The 20792-nt window shown below is 39.5% G+C and overlaps 1 protein-coding gene across 3 annotated transcripts in view; it reads right to left on the bottom strand.

Moving 5' to 3' along the window:
* Window positions 1-955: 955 nt before the first annotated feature.
* AMER3 (APC membrane recruitment protein 3) overlaps window positions 956-20792 on the bottom strand; it is a 43174-nt gene continuing 23337 nt past the window's right edge. The window contains exon 3 of one of the 3 annotated variants that reach the window (XM_030028410.2): window positions 956-5156. The gene's annotated coding sequence lies outside the window, so the exon portion shown is untranslated. Of the gene's footprint in view, window positions 5157-15604; window positions 15634-19935; window positions 20765-20792 lie in introns of those variants that run through there. The other 2 variants (XM_030028413.2, XR_003925423.1) reach the window with 2 other exon arrangements.

Below are 20792 nucleotides of genomic sequence, written 5' to 3'. Positions count from 1 at the left end.
GCTGAGACCTGTATAGATATATTTAAAACATGGCTACAGAAAACTAAATTGAGAAGTGTGGGGTTTTTAACTTAAAAAATGATGCATCTTTATCTTGCTGAAGTTTTGAAGTATTTGTAAATATCCTTTTACTTAAATGGTTTCCCATAGTTAGAAAGACAAGGCAAATATAATGTGCATATATACTTACTTAGTGTTAAGCTTCAAACTCTAGTCTGTGCTCTCTTCTGCCTGATTTAAGTCTTTATTTATTTATTTTCTTTATTTCTTCAGACAGTTAAGACTTATGAAGATGGGGCGTTCTAAGATGTGCCTGGAAATTAGTACTTTCTTCAAGGAGTTGATCAGCTAATTTATAAAGCACATTGTAAAAGGTAGGGATAAACTTTTGTTAAAAACTTAGATCAGGACTAATTCCTCAGAGAGGCCAGAACTTCCCTTCTTAAACATGGCACTCCTCAAAGCAGTAAGTGGCTATGTTTAGAAACTAATCCACTTTCCAAATGGCATACACTTGATAATCTACTAACTTCCTCAGGATAAGATTACAGTAGGTAGTATTTTGATCTCAGTATTCTGATTCTCCCATTGTTGATTAACTGATAAGCCAGATTTTCCTACACAGAGAAGAATTAGAGAAATAGTGAATTTTGCCTCTATAAGCCTCTGATATAGGCTGGCGATTTAAAAAAAAAAATTCTTCATAAGCAGCAGGGGTTTTTTTGCTGAGTAATGAATTTGCAGTGCTGGAAAATAGTGATTCATTAATGTCATGTAAAACAATAAAGTGATGTTGATTAGAGAGCAAACATAACATAGAATCCAAGTGACTTTAATATGTAATGTAGAATATGGTAACTAAAATATAATACATAAAGCATATGTACATCAGATATGACATATGAAAAATAGTTAACAAAATATGTTAAACAGCATATAAATGCATGTATCTTAGTTACATAATAAATCACAGTTGTACTGAAAATTTTATTAATCTGCTACTTGGATTTTTAAATGGTACCTGCTTCAGATTTCTTCCTTATTCTTGAACTTAACAAGTTTGCACAAACACTCTTTTTAGGTGTGTATACATACTCATTATGCGTGTATATATATATGTACCATGCACATACATTGTCCATCCAAGAGTGCCACTGGTCTTTATCCTTTTCATTAAGTCAAAGCCAGAATATGTAACATTGTTCTCTCTTAAATATCCCTCAGTTTCCTGCAACTTTATTGTGCATCCTGTGCATTTGCTGCAAAGCATAAGCATTTACAGTATCTTGCCACCAAACACTCCAACTTACTTAGAACAGTGAAATATTGTAAAAGTGAAGCAAAATGTTATTCTAGGACTTGTTGCTAAGTTCACATCACTTACATTTGACTGGAATGCCTGAATGCCATTTTAATACTTTGCTTTTGGAAGGAACACTTACCTGACAGTTCACGTGGGTCTGATATTTCTTCCTACATTTTTTCCAGACATTTTAACTAGTATGAGATTATTTACACTCCCGTTCTGTAAAGTAGAGAGTGCTCTCTCAATTTAAAGCAGTAAGTGGGGTTTTATTAAGGGTACTCATGTACCTGATCTATGTGCTGGGAGTTCCCAAAACACCTCTGAAACTCCAGTGAACTCTGCATTGAAAGAAGAAATGTCAAGGATTGATGTCTTTAGCAGAATATAGCTTTTTAAAAATAATTTTTCCAGAACATTTTTCTACATTTTAGTGAACCATGAGATGGGAAAAAAAATCTTTTTTCCTCTTTGGAGGTTGTCTTTAGCACAAAGGTATTGTTCTTCATTTAATAATTATTCTGATCTTATGTGTGGACACAACTGGTCACTGCTTCCATTCTTGTAAAAACAGGACAGGAAATAGATGTGCAGTTTCATAGAAGCTGATCTGAAATTTTGTAGCCACAAAAGTCTGTGCAGTTTTTCATAATTTATCTTAATTTTCTGTATTATCCATTTAAAAGTTAAAAAGCCATCTAACACCAAAGAGGAATGACAGTATGTTAGACTGAAAGCAGGCTGAACGAACTCGTTCTCACAGCTACACACTGCATAAGAAATTGAATATTCACATGTATGGATTCATTTCACCAGCATGTCTTCAATTCCTAAGGAGATGTTGCTCATGTAATACAATGTTTAATTTAAAGATTTTCCTCCAAACTAGTTTACAGCCAATCTTGGTAAACACCTTATTCAATATGATGTTGAGGAGGTGGATTTTCTGTTAGTTCTTTAAATGGAGAATGATTAAGCCCTGAAGATTTTTGAGCTTCCCCCAACGTTGCACAAGCAGTCTTGCAACTCCACAGGGAGAACTAGAATAGACTACCCACAGGCATTTTTTCTGTGGTGTGTAATGCAGATCCACAGTTGTTGTTCTGGCAGCATGGATTGAACCCAGGACCTTTGAATCTCAGAGTGCAATACACTTATTGCTAGAACTAGATGTGTCCATAATCTCAACAGCTGCAGGTGGCTCATAAATCTGTATGCCTCCCTGCTGCCCCCAACAGAAGAGTGTGCATGTGAAACTGTGGGCTATGTGTGTCAATGTTGGGCCTGCATAAGAGGCGTAAAAGCCCATCTTCCCTGTCTGAGCTCATTCCCTGTGGTTTGTGTCACAAGGGAACCGCTGTCTGGGCACTGACAGTACCACAGAGCCCAGCTTTAAAGTCAGTAAGGAGAGCAGAACAAGAAGCTGGGAAGAAGCTGTTTGCTTCTCTTGTGTGAAGGGCAGAGACCACAAGAGAAGAGATCTGGATACTTTTAACGTAAGCAGCAGCAGGGACTGGGTAGCTCTGACAGGTGGGTAGGACTTACAGGGAGAAGAGTAGAAGCAGGAAAAAGAAGACACCAATCTGGGAGATAAATAATGTTAGACAAATCATTTGTTGCTTTGTGCCTGTAAGGCAGGAGAAATAATAGTCTCCTTTGAAATACTGTCTCCTTTGCTATGTGGCAGCAAAGCGACTTTTCTCCTTCTGTTGCCTCTTTTCCTCCATGACGTTGGTTACTCAACTTGAAATCCAGGGAAGAGTTGTGCAGTATGCTACAGGGTTGAGAAATTCTGCCTCTGCTCCCTCAAGGCTCTGTGCACTCTGTTACTAGAGAGTGTTGGTGAGTGAAGGTAGTGAAGGAGGTTAGTGCAGTAATTACAAAAGGAAAGGGGTTACTTGTGTGAGGAACTAGCTTTTGTACAGACTCTGTCTGATGCTGGAATGTTAAGCCCTATGTTTATTACTATTTGATTAGCCCAAATCTAATGTGTCATTTAGTATTTCAGGAAAAAATGCCTCTATGATGAACTGCTTGGCATTTCAGTCTTTTATAGGCTAAATGGCAAATTCTTAGCAGTCTTCAGAGATACAGTTTTGTGCCATGGAAGAGGGTCTTGGGCACCTATAGTCCATACTTTCAGGAGATACTTGTGGTAAATTGACTGAAAGTTGACTTGTATTGGCAGTCTTGGGGTGTGGGAGAGAGAACCTCTCTCTTCTTGGTAATCACACAGCAATACTGAGAAACTGCATACCATATCTAGGGGAAGTGATTTCGTCTTATAGCATCATAGTCTTGATGCATTATGCTTTTTTAAAATCCAGATTCTGCAAAATGCAGACATCATTTAAATACTGTAGTTATATATTCTTGGCATTATAAATTGTTTAAGGTAGAAATCATCTTAACTTTAGACATCAAAATTCAGGCATCTCATCTAAGGTATTTGTCTAGGAGCCTTATATTGTCAATAGAGAGAGTGGAATATTTCCAGAGAGTCTTTCATCAACCTCTGTAGTTATTTGTCATCTTTAGTTTACTATAGACACAGTACAGACAGTTACCTTGATGAATAAAGCTAAATGAGATTAATTCCTCACCACTTCAGTGAGTTTTAGGAATAAGGTTACCTTCTTCTGTACCAAGGTGTGAGCTCACTGTTGAGTCGGGAAAGAATTATTTTTCTCTTGCTTCAGTCCCCAGTCTCATAGGTCCTTCTTCCACTTTTCCCCAAGACAGCAAATCTCAGTGCAAAGATACTGTCTCTAAATACTGTCTGAGGCAGGATATTAGATGAGGATGTTGTTAAGATCTTGTCAAACATACCATGGCCAGATGGGACCATTTGATCATCTGGTTCCATCTACAAAGCATAGTTGTTTTTTTCAATTTATTCCTAGACATATAAGACAGCCAAGACCAGATTTGAACTGGGGTATGAAAATAATGACTGTTCTGTTAAACTGACTCCAAGAATGCCATGAAAAAATGAAAACTGGGTTAACAATGTATCCTACCTAGTACTTTGAGACTGGTTTTTAAATTTGGAAAAAGAAGACTTTGTGTAAGATTAAGTACAGCCCTTATCATGGATGTAAGCAGCATGTCTTCTCTCCTTTAAAACAGAATCAAAGAAGTTATATTTTTGATGGTGATTTTCAAGTATACCTCTTTATCCTATTCTCCATTTCTGCTACATGATAAATACATGTCTTTGGACAATATAGGGCATACTATATTATGCTTCCTGATATTTTTATTTGTATGTTTACAAAATACCTTTCCACAGGTAGTAAATCTTGCCATACTGATGTAATCTGCAGTCTAGAACCTTGTTGCTTTAAGATGGTTAAACAGTTGCCATAAAATATATAAAGTATTTCTGTAAAATTCAAGAAAAAATAGTACAACGGAAAACAATTTTACCTGTTCACAACAACTGCCCAGGTGAATGCTCATTCTGCACGTACCTGTTTTAAAAATATAGTGGTATTTTCAGTTGTTGTGTGGCACAATGTGACAGATATATGCCATCTTTTTTTCTTAAGCCTTCTTGTCACAGCATGACTTTTCTCAAAATCCTACTGAAGTTTGGGTTTTTTTGAAAGGAGTATTGGTTACTACCCATCTGCAAACATGGCTTCAGGGGTGTGTGGTTGTCAGGAGCTCCTAACTATATTAGTCAATTAGACAGCCTAACATGATTTTCTGCTGCAACACCTCTGATGGGATCTCTAGAGAGAAGTCCTTGTTGATTCCAATATCGATATAATGTCATGGAACTATGTCATGCTATATTACACGGGGGGGTCAGCATCCATATCTACAAATGTGTTCTTCAGCGTTGCACCTGAAATATAAGCAAAAACATCTTAAGTGTTCACATATTTATTTCAGGCTTTTATTTAACAATATATTGTTGAAAGTGTGAACGAAGGAAAATAACTAAAACCACAAATAGAAACTGGCTACCACCAGAGTGCAACCAGGGCCAGGTTAGGAATGACATAAGAATTTTCTGTTTTGTTGATTCAAAGTAAGTAGTGTTTCAGTCACAGAATACTGCAGTGCTTGGCATCAAAATCCATCTCTTCCTGGAATTCCAGTAAATCTGTTACTTAATGGGCATCAAGGTATCTACTGTCATAACACACATTGAGAATACTCTTACAGAGCAGAGGGTACAAATGCTGTGAACAGTGTAGTGTCATTGCCTTGAGTTGTGGCACAAGAAATGAAAGGAGCTCCCTGCCACCCTTAGCCAGATGCCAGCTCTTGCTCTCGTTTTGTCCCATTTTCAAAGTTCAAGTAACAAGCCCCAATGTAGTTGCACTGCGCCCTTCAAAGCTACATGTGGTGGCCCTTTGTGGAATAGGAAATGCACCTTCCATTCTGGTGAGGACAAACAAGTCTAGAGTAACTTGTCAATACGCCATCTGCTTCTACCTGCAAGTGTCTTTTTAGCAGGAGTTTCGCCATTGGCTTCTAAATTTTCATGAGATAAGTAAAGCACTCCCCGGAGCCCTCACCACTCCTAAAAATGTGGTTACATTTTTTTCATGATTCTTCCCAGTGATGCAGCTCAGAGGCTTCCCAGCCTTTTTTCAGAGGAACCTCACCTTGAGGAACTAAAGGTAGAGATCTGCGATCAGTTCTGTTTGGCCTTAGTATTCTCCCACCAAGTGCAGCTTTCCCATCATTCCCCCTACCCAGCCCAGACCTCTCGGCCTTCCCTTTTTTTGATAGTTTCCTGTTCCCTTCCTGTGACATTTCTGTCTCTGCTGCTGGCTCAGACAGCAGTGACACTAAAACTGAGCAAATAGATTTCAATGGATCAATCTATTTCTCTCTCTCATGTCATTCATGTGTCCTCTTCCAGGCCTGGCAGAGTCCTTTTCCAGACCTCATCTAAGCGACTTGCTTTGTGGGTTGGAAGGCACTAATTTGAAGAAGTCCAGGATTAGATGTTGAATGAGGCAATAGAGGAAAGAATATGCCTAGTCTTCCCCCAGACAGTTCTTGAGAAGGACCTGCTGTAGGTCCTCGTAAAAAATAATATCAGATCAGCTGGGATGGACATCTCTGGTATATTGAGACTTACAAGCTCTTGTAGATGTAATTCAGAGCATGGTTGTTGCTGCACTCCTGATCCCTTGTGCCAGCTGCTAACTTCTGCCCATTGTGAGGAGGAGGCAACAGAAATGTGACTGGCCAGGCAGAGGAGGGCAGCCAGCTTGAGGAACAGGGCAGGGCATTTGCGTGAAGGGACGCATTCACCAAATTTACCTCTGTATCAGCAGGAGCTCACTCTTAACATGTTCTCAGTGCAAGCTCTTAAGTAAAAAACAGTAACTGCCCTCATACTATCTTTATTTATATTTCAGTTTATATAAATGAAAGACACCTCTGGAACTCCTTCAATACTTAAGTGGTTATTCAGAAACTCATGCTAGGGTCTCCTATACACAACCAGTCTGTCAGCTTCCCTAGGCAGTAGCATAAATGGCTCCCCAGTTTGTGCCCACGTTCAAAGTAGCTGGGAATAGCTGCGTTCCTGCCTGCTCCCTGACCCAGGCACGCTTTCCAAGCGGGGAGAAGGCCTAATCCTTCGAGAATTCCAAACACAAATACTGCAGCGGTATTTGTCAGGCCAGCACAGGAATCTGTGATATTCGTAGGCTTACTACAGTTTATTTTCCTTGATCTAGAGGCTGTTTTTCCACGGCTTAAAGGTGCTGAGGAACCAATGTGCCTCCTCTAGCACTGCGCAGTAGAGCCTGGCAGCTGCCAAAGCGTGCCCAGCTCCCGATGCGGCGATGCAGGATTCCCCTCCATGCGGGAGGCGAAAGCGGCAGGACTGCCAGTGGAGCTCTGACACCTGGTGGCTGATCTTCGGCTTCCAGACCCTGGGTACGTTACCTCTGTGTGGCTCTGCTCTAGCAGCCTCAAGCAGCGGGGTCCTCGCTCCAATATTTTACATAATACGTATGTTTCCGTGGTTGGGCTTTGTATGCCAGGATTGATGAGGCCAGGTCGACTGCAGTGAGGAATTTATCAGGTTGACTCCCAAGTTGTGTCGTTCCTAAGATTTTTTGCTAACAAGTACGGTTTCTTTGCCATGCCCCAAGTCATTCAGGATGCTTGCCAAAAATGAGAGACTTTTGGCACCTGAAAACCCCCAAGTAACCTGAATGTTGCCAGTCCCTGAAAAAAGCCAAGAGATATAGCACATGCCTGGAAAAATGATATGAAAAGCTGCTAAGTGCAAAGTCCTTCTTGAGCTGTTTGGATTGCTGTGACTTCCTTCTGTTGAATGTACTCTGCTAAGTTCCCAGTGCATGTCCTGTCTTCAGAGAGGTGCTTCTGTCAGCTTGCAAAGTTATGTAGTTTGCAGATCTCTACAGTCCCATCTGCTGTGAAAAATCACACCAAAGCCCTGTCACCCTGGTAAAATAAATGTCATATCCATTTTACAGTTAGATAAGTAAAAGACTCAGGGTTCTGAATTGCTTATTCGAAATACTACATTTCAGCATCAGAACTGGTAACAGGATAGGGAAATTCTTAATGTGTGTCCCCTGCTCCGGGCCCTGGGACATGCTTCTTGACAGTCCAGAGGACAAGGACAGGAGACAATGCAATGGCTCTGGTAGCAAATGTGAGAAAGGTCCTCATGTCCAGTTGTGAGAAATGAGATCTTACCTAACAATCTGAATTGCTATGAACTCAAAACTCTGCCTGTAATCACTGATAAATCTGAAAACATCTGTGAGCATCTTGGCCTTCACAAGAATTTTGATAGTATAGCATTCCAGTATTCATGCGTCCTGTTTATAGCTGTGTCACCTGGCATAGGCTGCCGTGTACATTATTATGGTCTCAGAAAGTTTAAGCCAGAAGGACTTTAATGATTATATTACTTGTGCTGTTAACTCATTTCAAGAAGCAGTGTGTTGTCAGCTAGCGAGCGCAAGGTGGCACAGCAGAGCAGGAGTACCAGTCGGTTGAACAAGAAAGGGTTGGAGCAGGGTGGTAGGTCTGGTAGCTGGCTTTTCGAGTCCTGACAGTGTGCCTGGCAGTGCAGGAGGGCTCTGCAGCCTGTAATTTCGGAGGTCGCCATCCTTACTGCTAGGTCCAGTTCTCTGGTAGAATGTCTGACTTTTTAATATTTCCTAGGCTGCTCTGTCATTTCATCTGCAGATTCCTTTGAATTTATGTGCAAATATCAGCTCTGCCTTTACTGACATTATTTAATTAATCAGTTCCTTCTAGCAGCTCCCCTTTTATGATGCAGTTTTCATGACATCTCAGCTGTACCTGCAAATTAAAACTGTGGTATAGTCTCAGTGATGTCCTGACTCTCAGTTCCTTCCTCCTACAAGCACATTTGAAGATTTTTTCTTGTTTCTGGTGTGACTTTTTCTTGTACCAGTTGAATTTCTAAGCCTTGTTGTACATGCCTTGAATTTTTTGGTTATTTTTCTTCTTGCATCATACAGTTTTCTAGAGGTTACCCAAGGAACACATTCTAATCTTTTGTTCACTGCAGCAGAACACTAGCCCTTTAAGGCCAGAAGGGATGTTTTGCAAGATCAGTTCTCACGTGCCTAAGGAAATCTGTTTAAAAATATTTGATGTAGCCTTTACTAGAGAGAAGAGTGTCTTGGGAGCTATTAATGTCAGGGGCAAGTTAGAATGTAGGGCCACTGGTCCCTTAAGGGCCTGGGTGAAGAATCTTGTAGTATGGCTTTATAAGGTTTCTCCTCTCATCTGGGACAAAGATATGTCTGTGTTATCAGCCTCAGCACTGAGAGTGAATAGATGAGAGAAGTTAACCGTGTATCTGAAGGAAGATTGGGCTAATATGGACTCTCCAAGCTAGGAGAAAAGCCTGCTGGTTGCAGTTGAAGGGGAACAGGAAGAGGAGATTCTGAATCGAGGAGATCAGGACTGGAAGCTTAGTAACAGCATCAGTTAAGAGATCAATAGAGACCCCAGTGCTTCCCTGCCCCTCTCCGCCTGCCCCCCCCCCCCCCCCCCCCAAAAAAAAAGAAAGCTGATTAACTTAATTTAAGTAGACACTGGGAAAGGGAAATTGAGGCAGGCTCTTTGCAGGAGCAGTTTCTACCATGAGGGAATGCCCTGAAGCATTCTTTGTCTAGCCTGGCCATTGAATTGCTGTAACCTTGATGCCAATGTTAGTTAATAGCTCTGCTTTAGCATTATCATGCAAAGCTAATTGCTCCAGCTGGTTGTGTAGATTAGAAGGTAGCTGGGAATTTTCTGATGGAATGATTTTCAGATGGGGAATGCACTACTTTTCAAAAGTTTAAACATTCTTTGTGAAAATTCAGTTTTACTGGAACAAAAAAATTCTTCCAGGAAAACAGGAAAAATGCCTCACTGCCTAGAAGATTTGCCAATTAGTAGAACAAAATTGATCATAAGCAGCACACACAAAACAGACAGATAATCAATCTCAGTGGTCTGCCATGGAGATATTCAGAAACTCCCTTTCCATAAAGAATATGGTTTTAAAATACTGTAATCATGAATTGGCCCAATTTCTTAAAAACAAAATATTTTGCAGGACTGGCTTTCATTTCCCAGTCACCTCAGTTTCTCAGGCCATGTATCATTTCTGAATAGCATCTTGAGCACACTATTGCACACTAACAAAACAGAGTACTATGATTTCTATTCAGAAGCACATTTTGTAGGAAACTCCTGATATTACTGGCAATACTAGGTTGGATTTCAGTCCTGCTGAAGACTGACTGCCCACACCAAAGTGCAGCCATGCTGGTGCCCTGTGAGTTAAGAGGAACTCTGCTCAAAGGCCAAAGGATCTTGATGCTGTAAATTGGTCCTTTATGTAATAATATGTCCCTGAATGCTGTGCATTTTTGCTTGCCTGTAGAACTCAAATTCTCAGCCTGAATCAGAATGAGCTTTACACAGGGAAGAAATCCAGTGCGCGCGCCCTGTCCTTCTCCAGACTTTATATGCCACTCTAGAAGTCCTAAGAAGACAAAGCAGGGTTTTCTAGGCAGAGCAGAGGTTCCTCCATAGCTCAAAGGCCAGGACTGTACTACAGATTTTGCTATGATGCAGTTATGCACAGATCAGGACACTGCGGTGTGACCTGACAGACAGTAATGTTGCCAGAAGCCACCTTTTTTTTTAAAAAAAAAAAAAAAAACAAAACTTGTCAATCCCAGGTAATCAAGAAGTTATACTGTAAAAACTTTTTTTGCTGTTATAAGCTGCATCTGCCTTAGAATGCTGTGCCAGCATAACATACCGCATAATATTATAATACATAATACCTGTGCTGACAAAGCACTCTTAAGTGTGGACCTAGCCTAACCTGCTAGTCCCTTCTTTCCCCAAGCTACACAACAGAAAAGGCACAGAAAGAAAACAGAAATAGAGCCTCTTGGACTGTTTCTTGCTGGAGAAACATAGTCATGTAGTAGTAATGTGGTCCCTGGTTGTTCTGCAGTTCTGAACAAACTGTTCAGATGAGTTTGTATCTGTCCCCATAATGCAGTGACAAACTGCAAATGTTAGGCCACCACTCTTCCCTGCCTTTCTTAACTGTATCTCATGTAGTTTACCAGAGACTAGCATTTTTCTCTACCTTCATGACTACATTCTTTCTTTGAATCTTTTCATGTCTGCAGACCCATCCTAAAAAATTTCAGACCAGAAGATGAATTAGTGGAAGTATTTTGTGAGCATGTGAACAAATGGGAGTATCGCAATGTAATAAAATAACTGATATTTTGTATAGAAATTTATCTTCCTTCTTTTTTATCACAAGTGACTTGAATAACATCCTTCTAAAATGTTATCTCTGAGAGGAATAGTGTTTGAGCTCTGTTGTGCTTTCATAAATACCCAACTGTCCCTGCAAGTTAAAATATCAACACATGCTTAGTCCACTTGATTATGGGGGTAAGGTCGGGCTGTCAAAATTTGTCTGTGATCTCTGATTGCAAACAAAGTTTGCAGTTTTGCTGTCTGTAGCTTGTCCTCATTCTCATTGTCTGCTTCACAGCTCATGTTCAACCTCTGAGTCAAGGTCACAGACAGTCTGAAAAATCAATTTTCCATGCCTCCATTACACCTTCCCCAACCTTATTTCTTTTCTTATCTCTCTTTATGGAAGAGCTGCCTGCACAGCTGCCAGCATCTGTCTGATGCATGGGACAAGTTCACATGTGCAAAATCTTTGCCAAATAGGAAGCCTATAATAAAATAGTCTGTAAATAATCTCTTCCCCTAGCTATCATGAGCTTTTCAGGTTATTTATACTGGATAGTCATTTGAATCTTGTCAGTGCTGCATTGTGCTGCTCTTGATTGAAATGGTAATGAATGCAATACAGTCTCTCAAATTCTGCAGTTTTAAAAAAAGACATCATTTACAGGCAGTTAGTCTTACAACTGCATCTGGCTCATTGATTGCCAAGTACAAACTGGCTGTGTCTGCAGGGCACAGTCAGTCTGGATTGCAGTGAATCCTGTGTCATCTTTGTGTTGCACATCTGTGGTGTATTTGCTGACTTGCTAAAGTTAGGGTCAGCAAACAAGACCCTAGCGATCATTAGTAAGTACCAAACTGGTCTAAGTATGTTTGCAATTAATTTTCCTGAGCCACCTCCTTTTCTTTTGCTGAGAACAGCCTACTATCCTGCAAGTCACCACAGTGCTCTTTCACTCAGAATTCTCTCTCTGTTCTCTCATCCAGACTGTGTCTGCATCTGGTCTACTCTGTTCATAAAATCCTTTTATCCATATGACTAAGGCTGTAATTCACATTCTGTTCGTATTACTTCCAAGGTATCAGAATTTCCCTTTCCTCTGGCCTTGATAAGCATGTTCATACCCACTCAGAATGTTGTCACAAATATGGTATTCTTCTGTCTGGTTATGCTAACCAAATACCTGTCGCTTTGCGTATTTTCCCTCATTTCTCTTACCCTATAACATCCATCATTTGGTGGTTGACATCCCTTCCAGGGCTTCTGAAGGCCAATCTCTATCATGTCAGTTGTATCCTAATCTACCTAAATACTGATTCTTGTTTATGATTAGTCAACAATACCAGTCTGCATTGTCTCCTTGTTATGTTTCCAAAGAAGAAATGTAATGTTTTGTCCTACAGGGCTTCTTGTGTTTGGAAGTCCATCCCTAAAAGATGATAACACTAGATGACACTTCCATTTCTGATGGGGTGGCTGGTACTGTCTCATTTTCCTTGTACTCTTCCATCTGTCTGTATCCATCTGTGGGCATTTGCTTTGCATTGTCATTTTTAGACATCATTTCTAGCTCTTTGGAGTACAGACCCCAAAACAGATCTTTGTTTATACAGCACTTAACATGAGGGGAGAAGGAGGGTAAAGGGGAAGCAAGTCAAGTCAGACATCTGGGTCTGGAATATGTGGGCATGGCAGCAACAGAAATGATCACATGATCTTTATTCTTTGATTTTGCAAAGCTGAAATTGAAATTTACACTTGCCTGAATATTCTCTATGGTCAACTAACCTTGATGATGTAGCTTACAAAGTCCTGGCTTCATTTTGTGCCATGATGAAATAAGGCAAATCCTTCACTTTTTCTGTCATAAGAAGTGTTGGGTCATGTAGAGTTTTCAAAGAGGTAAAAATAAAATGGAACCACTTCCAGTTCAGAACTTCAGCTAAATTGCTGACCCTTCAGCAGAGGAATGAGACTGATTGGGGCAGCCTGTCATACTGGGGGAGGAATGTTTTATTCCAGGAACATGTGGGAAGGGTCCCATCTCGGTGCCAGAACCCCTCCATCTGACAGAATGGGAGGGCATGCAAAGATCATAGCAGCTCCTTGATGCCAGGCTCACATGCACTGCTTCCTGGGAGAGGTCTAAAAGTTCGTAGGTCTCTCTAGTGTCAACTCAGAGGAGTTTTCTTTGCCACCCTTGAGAGGAGATGGTGCCTGTCTGAGCTCAGAGGTTGTGGAGCCCCCATGAAGAGACTTTTTGACATACTAATCTTTTCCGAAGAAGATAACTGTACTATTAGAGAAAATTACGTTCTCAAAGGGGGTTATTAGCAGATGAAAAAGCCTTGCTAACAAATTTCTTGTTTTTCTTGCAAGTGCCTGATTCACACATTGCAGGAAAGGTGGACTGAGGAAGCCGTCTATACCTCTGGGACTTTAAAAACTGTTGTGGTGTTTAAAGAGCAATTCTCTAAAAATGCCTCTCTGGAAGTAAAGCTAAAGAGACCAGGTAGACTCATTAGATGCCGAGATCTGGTCCAGGCAGTCCAGGTTTGAAGTTTAGTGGCAGGTATCCAAATTACAGTATCATCCAAACCAGTAAAAATTTGGCTGTGAGGGAAACACTGCTGTCATCAGATCCTTGACCTTTTGTCTACAGTGCTCTGGAAAGAGGACCTGCCCCAGCATCTGGGTTTGGATCCTGATAGACTAGCTAACAGTAACTGCAGGAGAGGCTGAATTAGGACACATACTGTATTGCAACATCAAAGGGGGCTGAAGTTTGTTCAGTGCTTCACTAGGACTGCCAAGAGCTCCATTTCTTTACCAGTCAGGGCTGTCAGGGCAGCTTTGGCAGCTGGATTTTACCTTTCTGGTCTTCAGCGAAGTCAGGCATTGAGGACCCTACCGTGCAGTTTTCCTTTACAGTCCTGCCAGTCTAATTTGTTTTGTTGGCAATAGGAGTATTTTCTTTAGTTGACCTTCACACACCTGGTAACTGTGTTTCTAACCAGAATTCACACATTTGACCTCCTAACAAAAAGCCTAAGCATTAAAAATGTATGAGGACCTGGTGAGGGGGGCAGCTGAATGGCTGCATTAGCACTGAAGCTGAATTATTGATAGAAAGGGTGATTTTTACTTTCCTTTTAGCTATTGAATAATAGATTAAAAGCTGCACAATACGATTATTTTCATTACTCACATAAATTACTTGTTCGGTTAAGGAGAGTGGGGAGAACAAATGAAAAGTGTCCTGGGATGGCAAATATATTAGACTTAAAAATTTTATGTTCTAGAGTATTTTTTCATTTTGGATGTGTTCTCCAATAAATGTTTTGATTTAACAGAAGTAATAAGGAATGTTTTGTATCATTTAGGAGATAAGAATATACTTTGTTTTCTCTGAATGTAATATGATACTATCAGTGAAATTAATAGCGAACAACTGATATGTTCTGTATTAGTTGTTGCCCATGCTAACCCAAACAAAAAATGTTATTTAACAGTTGAAGCTACCAGACTGACTAATATCTGGTCTCTATACTTATCAAGTTATTGAATCCCTCTGTCTTCCTGTGTGTGGTGTGCCATACTGAGATGTCACCATCTGGGTAGCCCTAGAGAAATGATAAGTTTGTTAGATTTTGCTTTTCCTATTTAGTTTGATTGCAGTAAAAATAATGCCTATTAAATCTTGTCAGGGGAAATCTGTTCAGCTTTCTACACTGTCTTTAGCTATCAGAACTCCTGGCTGGTTATTAATGTACTCAGCAAGAACCCTGTTGCAGATTTCTGTTAATCAATCAACAGCATTCTTACTGAAGGTATTAGATGTCATGGTTGCCCTGAATTTTGAATAGACAATTGCTTCTGCATTTCCACTTGTGCTACTCTCCTGCAGGGCTGGATGATGTTGACTTTGAACTGGACAGCTCCTTTTCTATCAGCTTTGACATTTTTTTTAGCACAGACTCAGCAAGTATCTGGTAGGCTGACTGGGCAGCTTTCTACTTACATCCCTTTGGCAACAATTTGAAAAAGAGGAAAAAAGAGCAAGTTTCCTTTAACTGAAATTATTCAAATTAATTCCCTACAGCACTACTGAAAAGTGGGACTTCCAAAATAGTGCATTTCTATTCTTCTGTTGGTATTTTCTTAGTCAAAGAACCAAAAGTAACACCACTTCACATAAGTATCTCAAAATGTTATGTTTCAGTCATGTTAGGTATTGATTTAGAACCCACTCAAATCCCTGGAAAAATCTCTATGGATTTGCAACAGTCTCTGTAATGCCTGTTGATAGGAAGCATTCTACTTAATACAGAAGATCAGGATTAGATTTATGCAGAATTGTACCTTTTAGCAGCTACACAGGCTTGTTTCCTTACACACCCCCAGCTGATACAGAATAAGCAATATCAATGCATTTTTCATCACAGCTGTCCTGGATGACAGCCTTCAACTATCCAGCTTCAATTCTCATGCATTTTCAGATCACAAGTTCTCAACAGGGATGGCAGGGTTTGGTAAATTTTGTGATGCTGAAGGCTGTCTGGTAAGAAGAGAAAGGAGCCGGTCTGAGTTTACTGTGAGCAGGCTGCTGAATGACTATCCAAGGATAAAACAGAAATATGTACCACTGACCTACTTAGTTTTGAAAGTCTACATATTCCATTATTGATGAGCTGATCTACTTAATGCCTTCCTGTTGCCTGCAGTTAGTTCAATGGCAGGATGACTTCAACTGTTCCTTCATTTCTGGACTAATGTAATTAGAATTTCCCTGGTTTATAATCTGATATTCTGACCCAATGGAATATGTACAGCTGAAATATATAGGCTGAGTCAGAATTTTGGATCTGCTTTTAACATCTAAATTTAGGCACACAAGACTGTAAATTTTTGTCTGCATGGTCTGACAAGGTCTATAAGAAAAGCACTGATGATGCTAAAGGCTGGTACTTTGAGCTTGCAGTTTAGAACTGATCCAATCTGGTAGGGTGTTTTTTTAAAAGACAGTTTCTGCAGGATTCTGAAGTATTTGCATTGCATTTTTTGTTTTTATATTGTCAGACAAACTCCAGCAACAGTCCATTCTTTTCTTTAACAAAGAAACTCAATTGCCTCTGACAAGCTAAAAAAGCAAATGGTGATACCAACAAAACTAAGATTTTATTCTAAGAATTTCATTTTTTGAGTGTGTTTTAGAAAGATCTATTTTCAAAACTTGCTTTTAGGTTCAGTATGTGTCATGCGGGTAACTAGAGAGATGAATATAGAATTACATCTTAACTAGTATAAGTGACTCTATTCTTATTGCTGAAGGTGATCTTAACTTTGGAAACTAACTTATTTTTTTAACTGTCAGGGCTGGGAGTCTGATAAATGTAGCTGTCAGCCATGCGTGGGGTGGGGAGGAGGAGAGAAGGAAGTCTTCCTGTGCTATGTTTAGCAGTATTCATGACATAAAACCAGCAATTGGTCTGGGCTATAGTAGCTTCTTTCAGTTTTATAACCCTGTTATTTAGAACTGACTGTACTGCTATATAGGTTTAACTTAATAGCAGCCTCTTAGAAAAACAAGAAGGAAAACAAATGAGTCCGTCTAGGACATGCCTTGGTAAACACCTCAGGGTAGGCAAAGGGCAAATGCCCAAATTATTTCCTTTGGGCTTTGTAACTTCTAGATTCCTGCCAGGTTGAATAGCTTGCATTGCCAGTGATGGGGTACAACAGATCACAAAGGCTCTGAACTGTGGAGCAGATTTCATGTTAAGAGATGAGCTCATTTCCCTTCCTGTTGAAGGGAAATGAGCGTCTCCTACAGACTCCTGTAGAGTGCTACAGAAGTTAAGACACCTTGTCTTCTCTGCTAGGTGAAAACCTCATGTTAAGTTAGATATTCTGCAAACCCTTCTGTGGTTTAACACACTTCTCTTCAGACACTATGCTTTTTTTTCTAACACTAAATGTTAAACCCCTCATCTCTGTGTGAAGACTGGCAGATCTTTCTGTTAACAGTTATTACCAGGAGCCTGGCAGAGTGAGCCACATATGTTGAATCCAAGCAGATCTGCTTGGATAATTATGGAAAACATGCAAGATACTACTGGTGTTACTGGACCTCCTCTAAAAGCAGACTCAACCCAGAGGTAAATGGAAAGATGGAAGCACAAGTGCAACAGTTTTCTGCAGTAACACTTGAGCTGTGCCCAGCACTACACTGAATGGAGAGGACAGTATTTCTGTGTCATCTTTCCATTCCTCTGTTTCAGTCATTTATGCAGGCTGCTCTGATGCTCTCTTGCTTCAGATCCTATAGAGTTGCTTTGCCAGCTGGAGATCGGCCAATATGAATTTGTGACCCAGAAATGTTACTGATTTTTTATAATACTGTTGAATGCTTTTTCTCAGCCATCCAGGTATTCCCTTTCAACCCAGGCAGTCTTTGGAGAGAGGATCCACTGGATTTACAGTCCTTAATCAAACCTAAGAATCTGTCCTGTGATTTACCATCATCTTGACTGCCCATTAAGGTTGCTTACCCAGCACTTTGTCAGAGAATGTTGAACCACAGACCTTTTTTCATCTCATAACCACAGCACAGACTGTTTTGTTGCCCTTCCCCACCATGTCCAAAAATTAGGACACAGTCTATTGTAAACTCGCATGTCCATTAAATGATGTGGATGTAGAATGGGTTGGAGTATCTGGGAAATTAAGTCCAAGAGTTCCCAACTGCAACATGATCAGCTGAACATGGCATTCTTGCTCCTTACCATCTGGGGAAGGGAAACTCTACTTGATAAAGGCAGATGACTAACACAGTTATAATTTCTTTTTAGTAAGCATTTGTATGCTTACAGATGAGTCAGTTAAAAGTCCACTACATCGTAACAGCAGTTCTACACAGTATGTTGACATCCTGTTTTATTTAAAAGATGAAAATTGGCTACTTAGACATCACAAATGAATAAGTTGTCACATTTTCAAGTTTCCATTTGCATCCCCTTTGGAAAGTCACTTAGAAGGTTAGAAGGACACAGTGAGCAGGATTAAGTTTCCTATATTTTATGGCTAAAATTTCTAATAAAAAGTTGGAGAAGAAAAAAGAGAAAGTGATATTATATGACACCTTAATTCCACTAATACATAGCATACTGCTATGCTTTCATGACCTAATGAAAAATATTAAGATACTTGTATAAGTTGTGTAAGTTTCAAGGAGAATAGTTAATATTCCTGTTGTATGTATGTTTGTGTATTATATTGGAAAGATGACTGTTATGAATGTGAACATAATCCGTGAATGGTACACAACTGGTGAAAACGGTATGATTCATTATCTCAGAATACAGGGAGTAAGAGGCTCCCAAATGTTGTTGAGGCAGTAGATGTAAAGTACAAAATTTTTTTCCCCATACAATGCAAAATTAAGAATTCATTAACACAGAATGTCATAGAGGCCAAAACTTTGTATTGGTTCAAAATGAGATTAAATAGCTAATGGAAGATAGGTCTGTTTATTAAATACAATGGCATGAATGTTGTTTGCCCTTAGCTTAGATAGCTTAATACCACTGATTGCAAGATGGTGAGAAATACTAGAGCATTCGTATTATTTTTTATTTGCCATTATTTTTTATTTGCCACATTTTTTATTTGCTCTTCCATAAGCATTCACTCCTGTTCACTACTGGGGAGATGGTAAATGGGGCTTTCATCTGCTCCAATATGAAAGTTTTGGCTATTCACATAAATGCAACTGTTTAGTGTCCAATCTATTAATAAAAGTATCCATCCTAAAAATCTGTCTGTTTCTGTCTGTGTATTGTAACTGTCTCTGTCTCTCTTCCTCTCTCATTTATGAGAACAGAATTCCTCAGGAAGACTTGAATTATGGAAACTATACGTTCAGCTTTATGAAATACTGTGAAGAAATTCCAGAATCTTGTCATTTCTTGTCATTGAAACATTATGTTACAAATGGATTCTAAGCCTTCATGCCTTGCTAATCTGTAAAACCCACTGAAGTGAACCTCACTGATACCATGGATGAAATGAACAGAGGTTTTCCAAATTTCCAATTTTGATAAAAACACAAAGATTTTGTGAACATTTTCAATTAGATCCCACAGTATAAAAGACACAAGGCTTCCAGAAATCAGTGAAGGACATCATTCAGTGAGCTTTATACTCTTAGGTATTTATGTTCATGGAAATGTGGTTAAGAAATAATAACAAGTTATAAATTAATGGAGAGTTCAGAGTTGCCACTTTGGAAGGTATTTGACAGTGGAGTACAAAACAGAAGGAAATCAGTCCCACCGGTGATCCTTTCCCATCTTAAGAGACTATGTTTGAAGAAAGACCTGAGCCCTTTAAGCAGATCCATTGCTAGCCAGCATTGGTTGGTTTATGCTTTTTCCCTAACATTTGATTGATTTTTAGAATTGTTCAGTAGAAGGGCGTTTTGCCCATTACCAGTAACAACTTTGAATGTGAAAACCTGCATGGAGATCAAACAGTAGTCACAGGAAAGTGGAACTGAGTTTTCTTGAATAAGCAGATGTAACACCACTGCCCGTTAAAAAAACCACTAGAGAAGTCTCTAATTTTCAGTTGCAGTTGGGGAAGTTACTAGTTTTGCCAGTTAATGGAAGGGAAATTTGAAAGCATACTTGAAAAATTGGCGAAGTATTCTAATAATGAGACTTTACCTATTATGTTCCCAATACTGTAATATGGGAACTACACAGGTGGAAAAGTGAAGAAAAAAATTAAAGTTACAGCAATGAACTTTCCTGATTTTTTTTTTGAACACACATATTTTTATTCTTACTGAGACAAATTTTTCAGGTATGCCCAAAAACCACAAAGAAATATACTGTGTGCCAATTTATAACTTAGTAGAAATATTTTCAATTGATTATGTTTCTTTGGATATTTATGTTGCTGTAGACTTATGTCTAAGGAACTAAGTAACTATTTCCTGTAAAAAGTCAGGAATCTCCTGTCTGAAAGCATAGTAAAGCAAGGTTTTCAATGCTCACGTCGCTTAACTCAATAATAGTTAGGCCCTTAATTGACTTAAGGATTTTCTTCCTGGGTGCTAGAGAAAGCAGTCTTGATAGTAGGATTTTTTTCCACTATGAAATGTTTTTTTTATTGGGCCATTATTCGTCATTGTATTGTGCTCACTTTAAACTTCTATGCCTTTAATTATAACACAAAGAGGATTGCTGTGTGATACAATGAGTGATAAATTGCTGTTAGGGGAAGTTTATTGATTTATATTCTGTGGATGATTGCTATATGAGGTTCTTATTAGATAACAGAATACTTTCTATAGATTTCCTGAGCTGATAAATAAAATGAGGATTGAGACAACATCACAGTGCCTGCAGGTCAGGTTAAGGGTGAGGTGGTCTCTCTGCTTTGAAGAAAAGAGGCATATATAGTTAAGAGGAGTGCAAATGCACCAGTAGCAGCAGCAGAGGGTCTGGAAGTCCCTTCCTGAAAGACCTTCCTGGAAGTCTTGCGGCTTTGGTCCAAACAACATACAAGAGAAGACAGAAGGAGGTGGATAAGGAGCTGTTCTCTCTGCAACCTCTTTTCTGGGGGTAGCACATAACGTTAATGCGGCTTCTAGCAATGTTATCTTCAGGCCTGTATCTCTTCTCCTCCTGCAGAAAGGAATCAGTGCTAAGA

This window comes from Aquila chrysaetos, chromosome 10 (genome assembly GCF_900496995.4).
Source record: "Aquila chrysaetos chrysaetos chromosome 10, bAquChr1.4, whole genome shotgun sequence".
Classification (NCBI taxonomy): Eukaryota; Metazoa; Chordata; class Aves; order Accipitriformes; family Accipitridae; genus Aquila; species Aquila chrysaetos.
Note: the sequence above shows the minus strand (reverse complement) of the source record. Positions and strands in the feature narration are given on the sequence as shown.